General features: G+C 38.1%; 1 protein-coding gene and 1 long non-coding RNA gene across 2 annotated transcripts in view; both read right to left on the reverse strand.

Moving 5' to 3' along the window:
- On the reverse strand, positions 1 to 11792 carry LOC125484790. Its single transcript, XR_007263608.1, has 3 exons — positions 11642 to 11792; positions 7432 to 7499; positions 1 to 99 (listed from the first exon to the last, which is right to left on the reverse strand). It is a non-coding gene; the product is annotated as an uncharacterized LOC125484790 (long non-coding RNA).
- LOC109930310 overlaps positions 1 to 18407 on the reverse strand; it is a 75790-nt gene that overhangs the window by 31788 nt on the left and 25595 nt on the right. The window lies entirely within an intron of this gene.

Raw genomic sequence — 18407 nt, forward strand, 5'->3', positions numbered from 1 at the left:
TTCAACATCATTGGATCTGCTGTTGTCATAGCAAGTAGCAGGCTGAGGACTACTAATTTTATCTCCATGGCTTTTTCCAGTAAATACAAGCTAGTATAACTGTTGGACAGAGAATGAAATACACTTATTTTGAAGTACAGAGTTTAGAGATACATAAAGCCTATCCTGAAATTTTAAGAGTATTTACAATTTGGAAAATGCAACACTTTCTCAGATAAGCCTGGATTTCAACTTCTTGTGAATTTCCAGCAGGATAACATGCCATCAAGATTAATTTCACAGCAGTTGAAGCAGAAGGAAATCTAGCTAAATTGTATGGACTGACCTCATCCATTCAACGTCCAACCTAAGCTGGACTGGACAGAAAATTATGCATCCCAGAGGATGCCCTTAAATAGCAGTTATATTGTGAGAGCAGCTACGTGCTGATTTGTGATGGTGACTGGGGAGGGGTGCAGGGGGGTACGGGTGAGACCGTGGTAGCTGCGTCCCACAAAGAAATATAAAAATACAGCTAAGTAAAAGTTGCCTTTTTGGGCCCCTTCTGGCAAGAATCTGCTACTTTACTGGGTCGGTCTGATTAGAAACTCACTGCAACTTCCCACTCTGGATAGCACAGATTGTTTAAAAAAACAGAAAATGCCAGAGTTGTGGACCTGCTGTGTTCCCATCTGTGGAGACAAAAAGCAAAGTTAACATTTTGAGTTTACAGACTTTTCTTCAGAAGAAGAAGAATCTTTTCATTAAAACTTTTGATTAACTGTATTTCTCACTCTCCACAGATGCTGCCAAACCAGTCAAATACCCCAGCACTTTCTGTTCTAATTTCAGGTTTCCAGCCTCCACAGTATTTTGCTTCTATCTTATCAAAGATTATGGTTTGGCCCATGACATCATCAGCACCGGACATGCATGTCTAAAAGAAGACTATTGACTATGAACTATTGTCCGTAGTACCTGCTCAATTGAGTAATTTAAAACAATAATGGTCAATTCCCAGAAGCTTCAGACTGCGTAAGTAGTTTGGGCTCTTTTATTTGCTCATCCACCTTCCACCAGATTATCTAAAATTATTCAAATACTAGAATTATATTTCACTCTATTAATGTAACATGGTCTATATTTTGTAATCTGCACTCTGCTTAATTATTGCCAATTTTCTGAATACCAGCACATCATTGTGAAGGTCTTCAAATTTCAAGAGAAATCTTGTATTGGAACAATGGTATGGGAAAGTGCGGCAGCAAGATGATGAGTCAAAATCATGGAACTCTGTCTAACAGCACTGTGGAATGGTTTTATTTGTTTGCGGGAAGTGGCTATACCAGTATTTATTGCCCATCCCGAATTGCGCTTGATAAGACAACAGTGAACTGCTTTCTTGAACTGCTACAGTCTGAAGGAACCCGTGTCCAAATGCAGCAAATGGTCATTATCCCGGCTTGAGCCAAAAAGTGGCAAGTAATATTTGTGCTACACAAATACCAGGCAAATACTATGTCCAACAGCAGAGAACCTAACCAAAACTTCCTGACATTCAATGGTGTTACCATCACTGATTCCCCCATTTTCAACATCATGGGGGTTATCATTGACCAGAAACTTAACTGGACTTTCCAGATAAATATGTTGTCTACAAGAACAGGTAAGAGGTTATGAATCCTGCAGAGTGTAACTCACCTCCTGACTCCCCAAAGCCTGTCCACCATCGACAGGGCATGAGTCAGATGTGTGATGGCAAACTCCCCATTTGCCTGGATGAGTGCAGTTCCAACAACACTCAAGAAGCTTGACACCATTCAGGACAAAGCAGTACGACTGATTGGCACAACAACCAGAAACGTTCACCCCTTCCACCACCGATGTACAACAACAGTGTATACTATCTACATGATGCACAGCATAAATTTAACAAGGCTCCTTAGACAACATTTTCCAAACCCACAACCATTTCCATTTAGAAGAACAAAAACAACAAATATATGGGAACATCACCACATCCAAAGTACCTCTCCAAGCCAGTCTCACCTTGACTTGAAAATATATCACCGTTCCTTCGATAAATCCAGAACTCCCCTACTAACAGCACTGTATGTGTACTTACATCACATGGACTGCAGAGGCTCACAACACTTTGTGGCATTGGTGAGACCACATTTGGAGTCTCGTCACCATAAGTATGTTAATGTATTGGAAGCAGTCCAGAGAAGGTTTAATGAACTAATACCTGGAATGAGTGGTTTGTATTATAAGAAAAGACTAGAAGAGCGAGGCCTGAATCGTCTGGAGTTTAGAAGAGTCAGAGGTCATTTAATTGAAACTCAAGATCCTGAGAGAACTTGATGGTGTGAATGTTGAAAGGATATTCCCTTGTGTGGGAGAATCTAGACTTAGGGGTCATAGTTTAAAAATAAGGTGATGCTCATTTAAAACGGAGATGAAGAAACTGTTTTTTCCACTCAAAGGGCTGTGAGTCCTTGAAATACCCTTCCTCAAAAGGAAGTGGATGCAGAACCTTTCAACATTTTTAGGACAGAGGTAGATATATTCTTGATTACCAAGAAGATGAAATATTACCAGAGGATAGGCAGGAATACAGAGTTGAGCATGATCTTACTGAATGGCAGAGAAAGCTCGAAGGCCAAGTTGGCCTACTGTTATTCCTGTTCGTATGTTCTCAAGGGCAATTGGGATGCGAAGTAAGTGCTGGCCCAGTCAGCGACACCTCCATCCCATGAATGAATGAATGAATAAACAAAAGTCCTTGAGTTTTGGTCTATCCATAATGCAGTTAGGAAGAATTTGATCCCACAACATTCTTCACCACCAACACAGTGGGAGCAGCAAGTACCAGCTTCAAGATGCATTGAAGTAACTCACCAATGCTCATCCAAAGCCAACTTCCAAACCCACAACCACCTAGAATAACAAAAGTAGCAGATGCATGAGAACACCACCACCTGCAAATTAGCCTCAAAGCCACACAGAGTCCTGATTTAGAACTATTTTGCAACAGCTTCACTGTTGCTAGGTCAAAAGCCTGGGGCTCTCTTTCTCACATCGTTATATGGATCTCCCTACACTGCCAAGGGCTGCAACAGTTCAAGAAGGCAGCTCACCACCACCTTCTAAAGAGAATTAAGGATCGGCAATAAATGCTGACCTAGCTAGCATTTCCCATATCCTATAAGCAAATAGAAAAAGTGAAAGGAGCAGTGATATAGTTTCAAGTCAGGATGGTTTGTGGCTTGGATAGTATCTTACAGGTGGTGATATTCCTATAATCCTCTGCCTTTATCCATCCAAGTAGTAGAGATCACGAGTTTGGAAGGTGCTGTTGGTTTTGAAGAGTTTAAGATGATAAACATTAAACGAGATTTTCATGAGTAGATAATGCAGTAGCAAGTGAGCATTGACAATTTGAATAAGACCTTGATTCAAAAGGGCCACTAGTGATTGTTGCAACGAGATACTAATCGAAAAGTTAGACAAATATACGAAAGAAAAAATATAAGGAAAGTGAAAAAAGACAAAGAAATGGCTTTTCAACAGCAGGTGATTCCAGTTGAGGATCTAGCACTCATGCTGGCATGAAGGATCAATTCGCATTGATCTCTAGTCTAATTAAACTGACCCATTCGCCTTTAGGTACCAGCCAAGGTGCTGTTTCAAATGATTTCTGTCTTTAAAATCACAAAAAAAAGTTTTAAATGCTAGACCTTACTGTCAATGACCTTACTGAGCATATACTTAATATTCTGACATTGAGATGGATTTTTTAATGAGTGGGGCTCGCTGATAACATCAAGGAAAGCTGTTCAAAGATTGAGGGAGTCATAAAGCGTTGACTTCCTTTTTCCTAACATGTGGTGCCAAGTCAAATGGGCTTGCAGGCATCTAGCCACTTAGAAGGCATCAAGCAACGTAAGCAACCTCACTTTGAAGAATTCTCATCAACATAAAAGGAAGTAAAACTCTTGAATCCCACCACTTGTAATTTTTAAATTTTACTGATGGTAAGACAAATGACTGGGACAAGCAGCAATAAATAAAGATAGAAGCTAAAATATCATAACTTTTTTTTAAAATCAGCACTTTTATTTCATAAGAGAAATTTGACATTCATCCAATATAAAAATACTCTATTTAGAGACCAGTGAGGTGGCTTAGCAGTACTTATGAATTTACTGTATTAAAATCCAGTTACACCTTAGTCAGCAAGGTGCAATGCTTTTAATTGTTATTACAGTCAGACATAAGGTCAACATAAGAGTGGAAGTTCAATTCAGTCTGGGGAATTTTCAACATCATATCATCTGGATAAGCACAATTGGGCAGTACTTTTGAATTTAATTGCACATTTGTGCGTTTCAAAATCTTATATTCCTGAAGTCACTTGAATTTTGTGCTTTCCATGGATCTGTAATATTATTGCACCTATTTTAATATGTAATCCCCATATTTTGTGTGGATATTGACAGCCCTGGTAAAGGCTTTGCAGAGTATTCAGACAGCAAATGATTATGCTCACTCTTCATTGTTTGTGGATTTGCTATCCAGAAATCTACATATTTACCCCAAACCTGACCATTTTGTTCTAACCCGTTGACTGACTGAGTCTCATCACATAGTTCTTCACGTTAGATAGGAGATTTACATTGTAGGAGTATTCCTGTTTTTCATTATCCAAGGGCAATCTGTGCCCTTATCCCTCGCAGATAATAAAGATTTGGTAAACTGTTTTGATGGTCAATACCATTACATAAATCAGAGTTAGAATGTTAATACCCTAACTAAAATAGGAAAGGGATTCATCAAGCATTTGTTTAGCATTATTTTCTATAATAACTTTAAGCTTTTATAGTTCTTTTAATGCTCAGACTTTTTGTATAGTGTGATGTCTAGTGCATTGTATATATTTCAATATTGTTTATTTTTGAGTTTGGATTTTCAAATTTGAACTCCTGACTTGAGACTTTTTTCTGTCAGAAGGAGTTTATGATTAAATTATAAGTATTTCTATAGCCATGGTGATGCCCTTTAAAAACTAGTCTGAGAAAGATAGTTTTGGGAGAGTTTATGAATGAACAAGGTAAACACTGTAATTGACATTTTTGGGGAAACGCTCATTGCTCGAAAATAAGGGGTTTTTTGTTTCAGTTTAGGCAGTTCTGCAGGATGTTTAGCTGAAGGTGGATGTGTAATGCAGTTGCTCCTGAGAAAAGGTGAAGATAGTTTAGATTTGTTAAAAATAGTTTCCTTAATGTAAGGAGTTTAGTTTTAAAATTCCAAAGCAGAAATGTTTGGTTACAATAAAAACAGAAAGTCTTGGAGAAACTTGGCAGTTCTGGCAGCAACCGTGGAAACTGAAACAGAGTTAATGTTTCAAGTCTAATATGACTTCTTTAGAACTGGTTCTACTGTGTTTCTCCAGTACTACTGTTTTTATTTCAGATTTCTAGCATCCATGTATTTTGCTTTTATTCGAGTGTTTGATTAAAACCTTGGAGTGGTAATGTCAAGCTGAAAACTTCTAGGCTCAGTTTTATGACAAATCAAGGAAGAGGCTTTCAGATTCTCATGACCTGGAAATGAAGCAACAGTGAAGTGAATGTCTATGTGGGATAGAGAAGAGCATTCTCTATGGCATTTGAGTAATGTAATTGTTGGATATTATTGGAATTAGTGGGATTATATTTTTACTGTGTTTGGAAATCTTTAAACATGTGTTATGTGTTATTTCATTTTATTTTCATTTCTTTTGCATAAAAACTTCTCTCATTGTTAAACCCGAATCTGAAGCATTGCCTGTTTGTATTTTAATGAAAGGCCACCTTGTTAAAACCACCAAAGGAGTATGATCTATCAAGTGAGGTTTCAGCCTAGGATCTGACATGTCCTGTAATAACATCTACTGAGATCATAACAATAGGAAAAAAAGGAAATGGGAAGGACCTGAGAGCACAGCCTCAGAGTGAAGGGACAACCCTTTAGAACTGAGACGAGGAGAAATTTCTGCAGCCATGGTTAATCCATGGAATTCATTGCCGCAGAAGGCTGTAGAGGCCAAGTAATTGAGTGTATTTAAGACAGAGATAGATAGGTTCTTGACTAATAAGGGGATCATGAGTTACAGAGAGAAGGCAGGAGAATGGGGTTGAGAAGCATATCAGCCATGATCAAATGGTGCAGCAGACTCGATGGGCCGAATAGTCCAATTCTGCTCTATATTTTTATGGTTATTACATTAGCAATAAAAAACATAAAGTGCAGAAAAATATAGTTATAGCATCAAGCAGTCTCTTGAATTTTGTATTCTCATGTGGATCTGGCTGACTGTCTCCCTTCGTTTTAATGTTTGTAAACCATTCTATAATTACTGATCATTACCATTTAGTCCTGCATTTATGAGGATGTTGATAATGCAAATAATAGCAGTGCAAATTCTTTCCCTGATTTCCACACAATTGACAAGATGAAATAAATTGAAAAAACCTTTTGCAGTTAAAAATAACTTTAAAAAGTACATCCTCAAAAAACATGGAAATGAAAATAACAACAGTAAATTGTAATAAAATGCAAAGTATGGGAACTTTAACATAAAATTTTGAAAATTAAGTAAAATTCATGTATTCAAACTTTAAAATTTCTGAAATGACAGAATTTTTCAAAAAATGTTCTCAAGGCTGAATATGTCTGTATAATCTCAAAAATTCTTCTTTTATTAATCTTGAAGAAACAGGCCTCTATATAAGACAAAACAAACTACAATCTTAACCATAACTTTCATAAAGCTCTTCTGAAAAGGGAGAAAAATTTTTCTTGTATACAGTATCCTTCCCAACCTCAGGATGTCTCAAAGTATTTTACCATTAATTAAGTACTTTTAAATTGTAATTGCAATGTAAGAATTGCACACATCAAGATCCTACAAACAACAATGGGAGAATGACTAGATCATCTATTTCGAGGTTTGATTTCAAAACAGTATTATAAAACCTAAAGCATCAAAGAAGGAATAAAGTGAGACCTTAGTTAAATGTGTACCTGAAACATAGCATTCTGCAGAATTGCGCTATGGTATCTGTCTAGACTTTTGCTCAATGCAACTTGAAACCACAGTCTCGTGACACAGAGAGTGCTACTCCTGAATCACATTTGGCACAAAAAAAATTATGTTTCCAGTTCATGTTCATTAAGTAATGGGAGAAAATAAAGTATGTTGGACTGGGACTAACTACCTCTGATGTTCCTGCTTACAGTGGATCCACCTGGCCAAAAGTGACAAGCTCCAGTCCAATGAAAACTTTGCCTTTTCTTGTAAGATTAGTAAAGTAAGACATGGATTATATCACCATTAAGTTAAAAAAAACGGACGGTTAACATTTATGTCACTGACACTGCTTAAAACGTTAACAATCAAACCCGTACACAGGGTAATCGAAAGTTTGCAGACTTGAAATCTTTTCAAAGGGATGTGCATCTTTGCCAAGTTCATTCTGAAAGATATAACAGATAAAAATGAAGGCTACACAGTTCATTCAGTTATTGTCTGTCATAGCAATGCATTACACTGCATGGAAGTGGAAAAGCACGGACCAAAAAAAACCTCCATTCTCTGCATATGTATTTTACGCAAACAGGATTCCAGATTAAATTAGATCTCAGTCATCACACAACTGTCTGATGTTCTGCAGAATGTATTCACTTTTAACACATCTAATCAAAACATTTGTCAGACTAAATTATGAGAAACTAATTACATTGATAATACACAATCAAATTATGCACATGCCTTATTCATTTCAAGATCTACCAAGATCTACCAAGATTCAAACAATTCAAACTTTTTAAATAAAATATTAAGCCTTAACTAAATAGTTCTACTTTAGGGCTGTCCAACAAAAATTACAAACTACCTTAGCCATATGCATCATTTTTGTAAAAGCACCTTGCACACATCTACAATACAGGTAATTGTACTCCACATATGTAGATTTTTTTAATGAATATTTTCCTTGATACTGGTGCCAAGGAATTAAAGTGCACAACAACTGTAAAAGCACTTAGTTTTTCATTGTACAATTGCAGGAACAAAGTGCACATACATATACCAAGAGATCACACCCCCCAAAAATCAGTGACAATGCACTAATCAGGAACACACTGGGATTCCTGAGTTATTCATATGTGACCTATGGCAATGTATCGAACAACATACATCAAGCAGCTTGCAGAATTACCAAACACAGCTTGATTTTGGCAACTTCCATTTATGCCTCTGGTACAAGAGCACCATGAGTCTGTTAAGCAAGCTCAAAATATACAGAGGTCAGTACTCTGACAATCGGGCACCATACTTGCAGAACAAGAACAACATATTTATGCCATCTGTAGAAAGTGGATCAATTTCCTCAAGTTGTGTTGAGTGACAAAGATAAGATGGCAAGGCAAGGTCGCTTACAAGGAAGTTCTTTAGAAAAGCGAACATGGAAGTTGCATTACACTGATCATGTCATGTGATGCATGGGGATTATGGGGCATTAACAATTAGTAAGTATTATCCTGATAAACAGCAAAAAGATAAAAAGACTGCTTAAAAGTGACTGAAGTAGAATGAGAGTCCAAAATCGAAACAACTTGTACAAGCATTGTATTTAAAGAGGAGGAATATGAAATATTGAGAATAAATAGAAAATATTTAGGGGTTAGCATCTTCAGTTGTGGACAAGTTGCTCAGCCCAGGTCAAATATGTTCCAGGCTGCTTCAGAAAGCAAGCAAGGAAATAGCAGAGGCCCTTGACAATATTTTCCAATCATTTCTACTTACAGGTATTTCTAGAATAGTGGAGAATTGTTAATATTATACTATTCTATAAATCTTAACTCCAACTGCTGACTGGAGAGGCATCATGAATAAATGCACATGCACACTGGTTAAACAAGTTGAACAAGTTGGAAAGATTTGTGCAACAAGTTACAACAGAACCATCTCAGTCGTTGAAAATTGGACACTTATTCCCAAGTCCATTGTTTTCAGACCCATTAAAGGTGATGATTTTTATCAGCGGTGAATTACTATATAGACCTGGGATTTCCAAGACTGATTTCACCCATACTAATGAAAAAAATATTTAGTTTTGGATTTCAAGAACCTGACTGTTGAAACAGTTGCTTTCCGGGTAGTTTATTTTTCTGTTAACTGATTTTCTTCTAAACGTTACAATTGTAAAACACCATCTTGCAAAAACAAACACCTAATTCAGCAACAAAAAACAGATATAAATGTAAAAAACTACTGACACTGGTAGTGCATCAGTGCATGCACAATAAGTGCACCCACTACTGTTTCAGCAGAAATACGAACTACAGCAAATCAAGAAACCTGCTCATCACCATTACCTCGTCTCAAGGGCAATTAGGGATGGGCAATAAATGCTGGCCTAGCCCGCAGCACCAAAGTTACATGAAAGATTTTTTAATTTTAAAAAAACACAGCCTTGCTTATAGTGGGAATAAGGATAGACTGAATAAACCTAACCTCAGTGGTGGGCTAATTACTGGAAAAAAGAAAATTAGGGATAATATTGATCAGCATTTAGAAAGCCACGGATCACTCCAGGAGAGTCAGCATGGGCTTAGAAAAGGCAGGTTTTCTGAATAATTGAAAGCATTTTTTGAGAAGCTAATAAGGAGCATCAATGAGGACACCATATCTTATATGGGCAACGTAGACTTTAGCAAGGCTTTTAAAAGGTCACAACATGGCACAATAGTCAGAAAAGTAAAATTCCATGGAAATGTGTCAAGTTGAATCTACAGTTAGCAAGAAGCAAAGAACAAATGTGGGAAAGGTATTCTTGTGATTCCAGGACCATTTCCAGTGGGCTTCTGCATCATTCAGGACTAGGTTCCTTGACTTTTGTAATGTATCTTAATGATTTAAATTTACATGTAGGACATATGATTAGGATGTTTCTGGATGAAATAAGGAAAAGGTTCCATGGTTAATAGTAAGGAATAAAGCAGCAGGCTATGAGAAGATATCAATTAACCTATCAGGGAGGAAAATGGCAAATAGAATTTGGTTCAGAGAAACATGAGATAATGGCTTTGGAGAAGGCAAAAAAAGACACAATAAATGATAGAATACTGAAAAATGTAGAGGTACAGAGGGACTTGGGAGTGCATGTCCATAGATTACTGAAAATGATGGGACAAATTTATAAGCTGGTCAAGATAATACCGTATAGAGAATAGTTTTATTAGCTGAGGCATAGATGCTAGAATTTAATGAAACGCCAGTTAGGTCACAGCTACAGTAGTGCATAATATTCTGGTCACCACTTTACTGAAAGATGTGATTGTACTGGAGAGCTTATAAAGGAAAATTACAAAGATGTTGCTATAACTCAAAAACCTTTGCCATGAGAAATTTACAAGATAGGAGCAGGAGGAGGCCATTTAGCCATTTGAGCCTGCTAATGCATATTTTTATTTGAACTTAAGGAAGCTGAGAGATTATTTAATTGAGGTGCTCAGAAGGGCTCTCGTGAGGTCGGTACTAACAATTTATTTCTCTTCACTCAGAGGTCAAGACCAGGGCTAGTGGATTTAAAGTAATTGATAACAGGATTAGGTAAATGATGGGGATTTTTTTTTCAAATCCAAAGGCTGGGAAAGGTCTGGAACTCACTGCTGAAATACTGAAGTCTGAAACGGTCACTTCATTTAGAAAGTTCGTGGATATGCACTTAAAGTGCTGTAACCAACAAGTGGGTGACAAGCTGTAAAATAAGATTTGGCTGGATAGCTTATTTTAGCTTACAAAGATACGATAGACCAAATGACCGTCACCGTAAATTTTTTTACAAGAACAGCGAAATTCCCTTCAGAAATAACTTAAATGAGACCCTTCAAATTACAGGCGCTGAATGTAAACCCCAGCCGGGGAAATCTCTGAAAAATCAATCTGATTTATCAAGGGTTCATTGTATATTTTCAGTTTTTTCAAGAATTACCTAATTAATCATCTAAATAAAGTGGCTGCAGAAAACGAATATTTTGTAAGTTTTCAACACACGGACCGCATTTTATATGTATTTGTTTATAAACCGCTTGGGATGTCAATACAAATAACAAACAAAGGATATCTTCATTTCTACTTTCCCTACGCTTCACCCTTGTAATTCACGCAATCTGTCTACGGTGGCAGTAGGAGCACCTCCCGCAGGATTGAAGTACACTATCTAATCTTATTACGTGAAACATTCTTCTCTTCCCACAGATAAACTGCATGCGTGGCAGTTTCTCCACTTGTTTTTCGAATGAATGCCTGCACTTTTCAGAGATTGTACCAAGTTGGTACATGACTATTTTACTGCTCTCCTTAGCGGTTCGTGCCATGTATTAGGCAATATTTGAGATGTTGCCACATTTATAGTACTAAATCGAATATATTGGTGTCCTATAAGAGGTACAATTACCCAGTTGCTTTTGGAAAATTTCTCTCCCATCTGATATGAAGTATAATGTGCAGCCACATCCATAGTACGCCCCTCCACTTTACTGTTGTGATAAGTAAGGTTTTTCTAAAAGATGAGGCTAGGCAGCTGTGCCACAGCGACTGAGGAATTCTTACCTTTACTCTCCGGCTTGCTTAGGTCAGACAGCGGATCAGGGACTAACCCGGCACCACTCCACAGGGCTGCACAACACTTCTACCCGTCTGCTCGCAATCAGTGCAAACAGACAAAAGACCACTCTCCCATTTTATAACCACAGGAAAGTTCCAGAAGGAATTCGCTGTAACGTATGTGAAACCCGAGCCCGCAGAACCGCCTACATTGAAAAAAAGTACAGTAGATATCCTCATGATCCAGTTTGAAAGAGGTCAAGTTAGTTGGGGAAATAAACAAAATAGATTTAACATTTATTGAGGGATCAGTTTTTTTAATTTCCTATTTTGTGCAGCTGATGTAAATAAAATTGAAAGATTTGGGGGAAAAATCTAATACGATAACGGGAAAGGGGCAAAATCAATGCAATAAAAAGAAATGTCATTTCTGTTGTTTTCGCTTTATTCCAGTACTGAAAAACGTAGAAGTGCAGAGGGACAGATCACTGAACAAGTAATGAAGTGGGGCCGGTACATAAGATGGTCAAGATGATGTTGCCAACCTTACATTTCCTGTTCTGGCTATTTACCACTTGAAATGCAAGTTTTTACTTTTCAAGGTTGAGATTTATGCCACATCCTCTGGAAGAATTTATTAAACTGGTCGAATGGGGTGTTTTAAATCAAGGTTACCAATATTTTGTGCTTTTATCACGCTTTTAACGTTTTACTCATGACATCATACTGAGAAATTAAAACAAACATTTGTAACAATATTTCAAAAGAAAACCATTGTCAGATCATAAGAGAAGCAAATATGGCGCAGGAATTTTAATTGTGATGACAGTTTGATCATACTTCTGTTTTGGTAAGTGATTTGAGGGGAAAAAATTAAGTAATAATGTTTTTGTACTTAGGTGTAGAGCACCACATCAGGGTTTTCCACTATAAGCAGGGAGGCATAGATACACCTCCCCCAAGCTTCACGTCTGGAATTGCCACGTCGGCAGTTAAGAAATGTCCACCAGTTCTCACATCTGCACTTAGTTATTTTACATTGACTCTTTAATTTCCAAAATGTAGGTCTTTTTTCCGGATTACGTTTTAAGCGTATAATGGTATACTCTATTAAAATGAATGTATTGTTGGAAGAATGGACACCACAACAAAGAAAATTACAGCATTTCAATTAAAATAAGTGATTTATCTGCAAAAAGGCAACACTGAGGACTCCAGGTCTTCAAATGTGAACTTGTGAATGTTCTGTCTGGTTAAGTCCTAGTGCAGTTTTGTGCCCAACTATAGGCAGCACAGACATGATCTACAGTGCACAGCAAATCCAAGAAAGATGCAACACTAACCACTGTGCATGGCTTTTTTTTAAATCTCACCTTTGGCACTTTCATGGATTATCCTCCTCAAATTTGACTGCCCACAGTCTACTCCACAATGCCATACAAGCTATGATCCTTACCTACAGCCACGCTAGTCCTTATCCCAGGGAAAACTGGTATCAAACAGGGTTGTATAATCACACAAACCTTCTTCTCTGTCTTCCTCTATGCATCACCACGCCCACCTCTAGCAAACTATTAGTAGTTGTTTAGATAATTTACAGGACAGGAGACAGTTCAATCTAAACCACCATCAATCCAAAACCAAAGTTGCTCCAACCTCAGTCTTTGAGCTTGTGTGTACCCACTGAGAAACGAAGCTCCAGTTATTCTTGACTCCTTTTCCGAAGATTTTAAAACAGGACTATCAACAAACACCCAGAAAACTGATTCTCTCCCAAACAGTTACAAAAAATCTCTCCATCAATAAAGATCAATTATGTGGACTATTTTCCAGATTTTGGAGCCTCCTTCTGTCAGTGAATTCATACACAGACAATTGAATTTATCATCAGATTTAATGAGCTAGCACAGCCTTTGGCTGACTGAGGAAAAGAGTATTTGGGGACTATAATCTCAAACCCAAGGCTACGGTCAGGGGCAGCAATGATCCCTGTTCACTGGCATGCTTCTGAGACATGCACTACTTATTACAGCCACCTTAAAGGACGGGAGAATAGCACTGGTGCTATTTGTGATGCTTTGTGAAGAACTTCCAAACTCAATGGCAAGAAAGACCATACAAAAACAGTATCCTTGTCAAATCAACATGCCCATCATCAAGATGTTAATCACTTAAATATGGGCAGGACAATTCACTCCTTAGGCCAGATATTAGACTTCTAAAGCAACTAATTTACTTGTAATTTAGTCACACAAGGGATTCCACCATTCCAGATTGGTGGAATTGCTTTAGGGATTGCCTCAAAGAATTGCTATAGAAGTCAAACATCCCTGTTGACTCATAGGAGTCCCTGACTTGTGACAAACTAAAATGGAGAAAGTTAATTCAACAGGGACCAAGGGACTTTGTTGAGGCATCTTGGAGAACACATAAAAATCCAAACAATTCATTTACATGTGGCAGAATCTGCAGGCTGCACTTTGGATTTATCAGCCACTTCAGAACCCATTGAATTGAGTGAAAGCAAGTCATCCTCAAAACTTTGGGACTGCCTAAGGATAAATAGTTGAGGAAGTCAGTTCCTTAAATTTATATTTTAATAGGGAATTGAGCTTCCAAATTGCAATGGACTTGACATTCAATGGAAAAATAAAAGAATAAGAAGCAAACAAACTAGACCAAAACTCAGGAATCAGCAATGCAGAAGGTTCTTACAATGTAGGCAGTAATGGCGTCTCCCAAACTAGGATATTTTCTGGTCTTGTTTGGGTTTTGTTTGTGGTTTGTGTAACAAAATAAAAGGCAGAACAGCAAGACAAGCACAAACTTCAGTGTTGTTGCATTAGGTAGGCTGCAAGTTATCAACTATGATTTCATTTCCTTAGTGCTGTCCAGTGTCTCCTGTTACAAAGTGCATGCATGTGGAGGAAATATGATTTAGTCATGATGCCCTTTACCCAAGGTCTGCTTACATTTATTGTCAATGGTCAAATTTTTTAAAAACTGGTCACTTGATTGATGTTTTATAAAATAACTGATGCCTGTAAGAAATGATGTTTAATTTTAGCTCCCACTTCTGAATCCCATAGTAGGAATGAAATATTGGCCAAATTTTGCCTTCTGGCAATCACAGCTGCTGGGGTCAAGGAAGAAAATGAAAAGAAATATCACTGGCTTCCAGTCTCTTGCTGGGTGTCCATTTCCTCTTGCAGTTACAATCAGCCTAGGTGTGTGGCCCATACACTACCTGGAAGATTCCAGCTGGCATCTAATGAATGCCCTCAGCAAGCACTTCTAACCAGTCTAAACCATTTGTCTCTGACTAGGAGGTTTTTTTTGGCACACTCATTTTTGAAATTCAATGGGGATAGCTTTCCACTGGTTTCTGCATATTGGAGAGTAACTAATGTAACCCCGCTATTTAAAAAGGGAGGTAGAGAGAAAACAGGGAATTATATGCGCCAAAGGATGTGGAATAGGTATATGGGCTAAACGTTGGCAAATGGGACTAGATTAATTTAGGATATCTGGTCAGCATGGACAAGATGGACTGAAGGGTCTTGTTGCCGTACTGTACAACTCTATGACTCTACAGATGAGTGAATCTGACACTGGTAGTGGGAGAGATACTAGAGTCCATTATCAAAGATTTTCTAGCAGAGCATATAGAAAACGTAGTAGAATCAGACACAGCATGGATTTAATAAAACCATGCTTAACAAATCTACTGGAATTCTTCGCAAATGTAACTAGAGCTGATCAGAGCAAGCCAGTGGATGCAGTTTATTTGGACGTTCAGAAGGCTTTTGACAAAGTCCCACATAAGAGGTTAATGTGTAAAATTAAAGCACATGATGGGGAAGTAGTGTATTGGGATGGATAGAAAATTGGTTAGCAGACAAGAAACAAATAGTGGGAATAAAATTGGTTATTTTCTGAACAGCAGGTAGTGAATAGAGTGCTGCAAGAATCAGTACCAGAACCCCAGCTATTCATAATCAGTGTTAATTATTTAGATGAGGGAACTAAATGTAGTATCTCAAAATGTGCAGATGATACAAAGTTGGGAGGAAAATGCAGAGATGTTGCAGTCTGATTTGGACAGGCTAAGTGAATGGGCAAATGCATGGTAGATGCAGTATAAATGGATAAATGTGAGGCTGTGCACTTTGGTAGCAAAAATAGGAAGACAGATTATTTTTAAATGGCTGTAAATTGAGAGAGGGAATGTTCAATGAGACCTGGGTGACCTCATGCATCAGTTGCTGAAAGTAAGTGTGCAGGTGCAGAGGGCAGTGAAGAAGGCAAAAAAACAGAAACTGCTGGGTGAAACTCAGCAGGCCTGGCAACATCTGTGGAGAGAAAGCAGAGTTAATGTCTCAAATGCAGTGTTTTTGTTTCACATCTCCAGCATCCGCAGTTCTTTTTTACTTTAGTAAAAAAGTCAAACTGTCAGCCTTTATAGCAATAGGATTTGAGTACCAGAGCAGGATATCTCGCTGCAATTATACAGGGCATTGATGACGCTGCTCCTGGAATATTGAGAGCAGTTTTGGTCTTCTTACCTGAGGAAGGGTATTCTTGCCATGCAGGGAATACAACAAAGGTTTACCAAATTGAATCCTAGCCTGGCAGGACTGACAGACGAGGAGAGATTGAGTCGATTAGGATCGTATTCACTGGAGTTTAGAAGAATGAGGAGGGGATCTCATAGAAACCTATATAATTTGAACAGGTCTAGACAGGTTAGATTCAGCAAGGATGTACCCGATGGTGGGGAAGTCCAGAACCAGGGGTCATAGTTTAAGGATAAGGGGTAAACTTTTTACGACTGCAATGAGGGGAAAGTTGTTCACCCAAAGAGCCTGTGGAATTCAGTACCACAAAAAGGGGTTGAGGCTAAAGCATTATACATGTTCAAGCTCTTGTGGCTAAAGGAATCAAGGGATACAGGAGGAGGGTGGGATTAGGATCCTGAGCTCGCTGATCAGCTATCATCATATTGAATACATAGCATGCTCGGGGTGTTGAATGGCCTACTCATGCTCTTTTCTATTATGTTTCTAGTAAGCCATACTTAACACAAAAGAAAATGGTTATGGTTGGGTGTCAGAGGAAAAAAGACCATCAATAGTTCTGGGGGTAAAGTGTATTCTAAAGGGGGAGGGTAGAATAATCTCCAGCAGTGCTGAAGGTGTGGAGGAGCATGTGGAGCTTGATAAGGGTGTAAAGGTTACATTGACTAAGTCAACTTCTCAAATACAAAGCATGCTTCTCATTTCTGATATTTGTTATGCTTCACTGGGCTAGCATACTGAAAATCAAGTCCTGCTATTCCTAGAATCATCATAAAAATTAAATATTTTATATAAAGTTTGCAAATTTTCTCAATTTATCTCTATTTTAGATCCAGGTTGACAGAAAGCACAGACCAGGTTACTGCACTTAAACATGGTAACTATTTATTGCAAATAAATAAATTCTAGTTACAGGTAAACGATTATTAACGATTGACATATAAATACCACATAAAACTCCACCCACAAACAGACACACAAAGAGGATGCCACAAGCAGAGGAAAAGACTGGTAAGGTAGTTCAATGGTCCCTGTCTATAGATGAGATAATCCTTTCATTTTGTCAGAATCTGCTGCTCTTTCATCTTGCGTCTCCATGTACTATCACTTGCTGTAGGAAGCACAACACAACTGGTCCATACTTATAATGTTTTTTTTTAAATTTATTCACAGATTGGGAGTGTCACTTACTAGGCCAGCATTTATTGCCCATTCCTAATTGTCAACCATATTGCTGTGGGTCTGGAGTCACGTGTAGGCCAGACCAGGTGAGAATGACAGTTTCCTTCCCTAAAGGACATTAGTGAACCAGATAGGTTTTTCCGAGAATCAACAATGGATTTGTGATCATCATTAGACTGTCAATTCCAGATTTTTAATCGAATTCAAATTCCACCATCCGCCGGGCAGGATTTGAACTTGGGTCCCTAGAACATTACCTGGAGTTCTGGATTAGCAGTCCAGCGATAATACCAATATAAGGGTTGAGGTGTTTTCTGCAGAGAAAGGACTGCTCCTTTTTCAGAAGTCCAATAGCTTTTCTCCCAAACATTCACACCCACAAGCTGTTCTGCCACCTGGAAACCAATCACATAGTTGACAGTAAGCAGAAGGCCTCTGGTGTGTGGAATGGTGATCAGTTTTTTTATTACAATCAGCTAATTATTGTTGGCTGGATCTCAATTTATATATACCGTTTGATTGAAATGGGAAAAGGACTGTTTTAAAAACCATTAATTGTGCAAATGATTACTACACTTTTTAAAAGCAAGTTACCTGAAACTAACTAAGTATTGTATTCAAACAGTGGATATGCATACTATATAAAAACCAAAAGAACTGCGGATGCTGTAAATCAGGAACAAAAACAGAAGTTGCTGGAAAAGCTCAAGAGGCCTGACAGCATCTGTGAAGAAAAAAAAATCAGAGTTAGTGTTTCAGATCCCGTGACCCTTCCTCAGAACTGATGGTAGCTGGGAAAATGTCAGTTTAAATGCAGAAAATAGGGAGGTGGATGGGGTAGGGAGTAAACGATAGGACAGAGCCTGAAGAGAGGGAAGAGCAGTTGGATAGACAAAGCAGTTGATAACAATCTGGCTGGAAGGGTGAACAGTTGTTAATGGGAGACAACAAGGTGCAGGGCTGGACGAACACGGCAGGCCAAGCAGCATCACAGGAGCAGAGAGGCTGACGTT

This window comes from Rhincodon typus, chromosome 14 (genome assembly GCF_021869965.1).
Source record: "Rhincodon typus isolate 14 chromosome 14, sRhiTyp1.1, whole genome shotgun sequence".
Lineage (NCBI taxonomy): Eukaryota > Metazoa > Chordata > Chondrichthyes > Orectolobiformes > Rhincodontidae > Rhincodon > Rhincodon typus.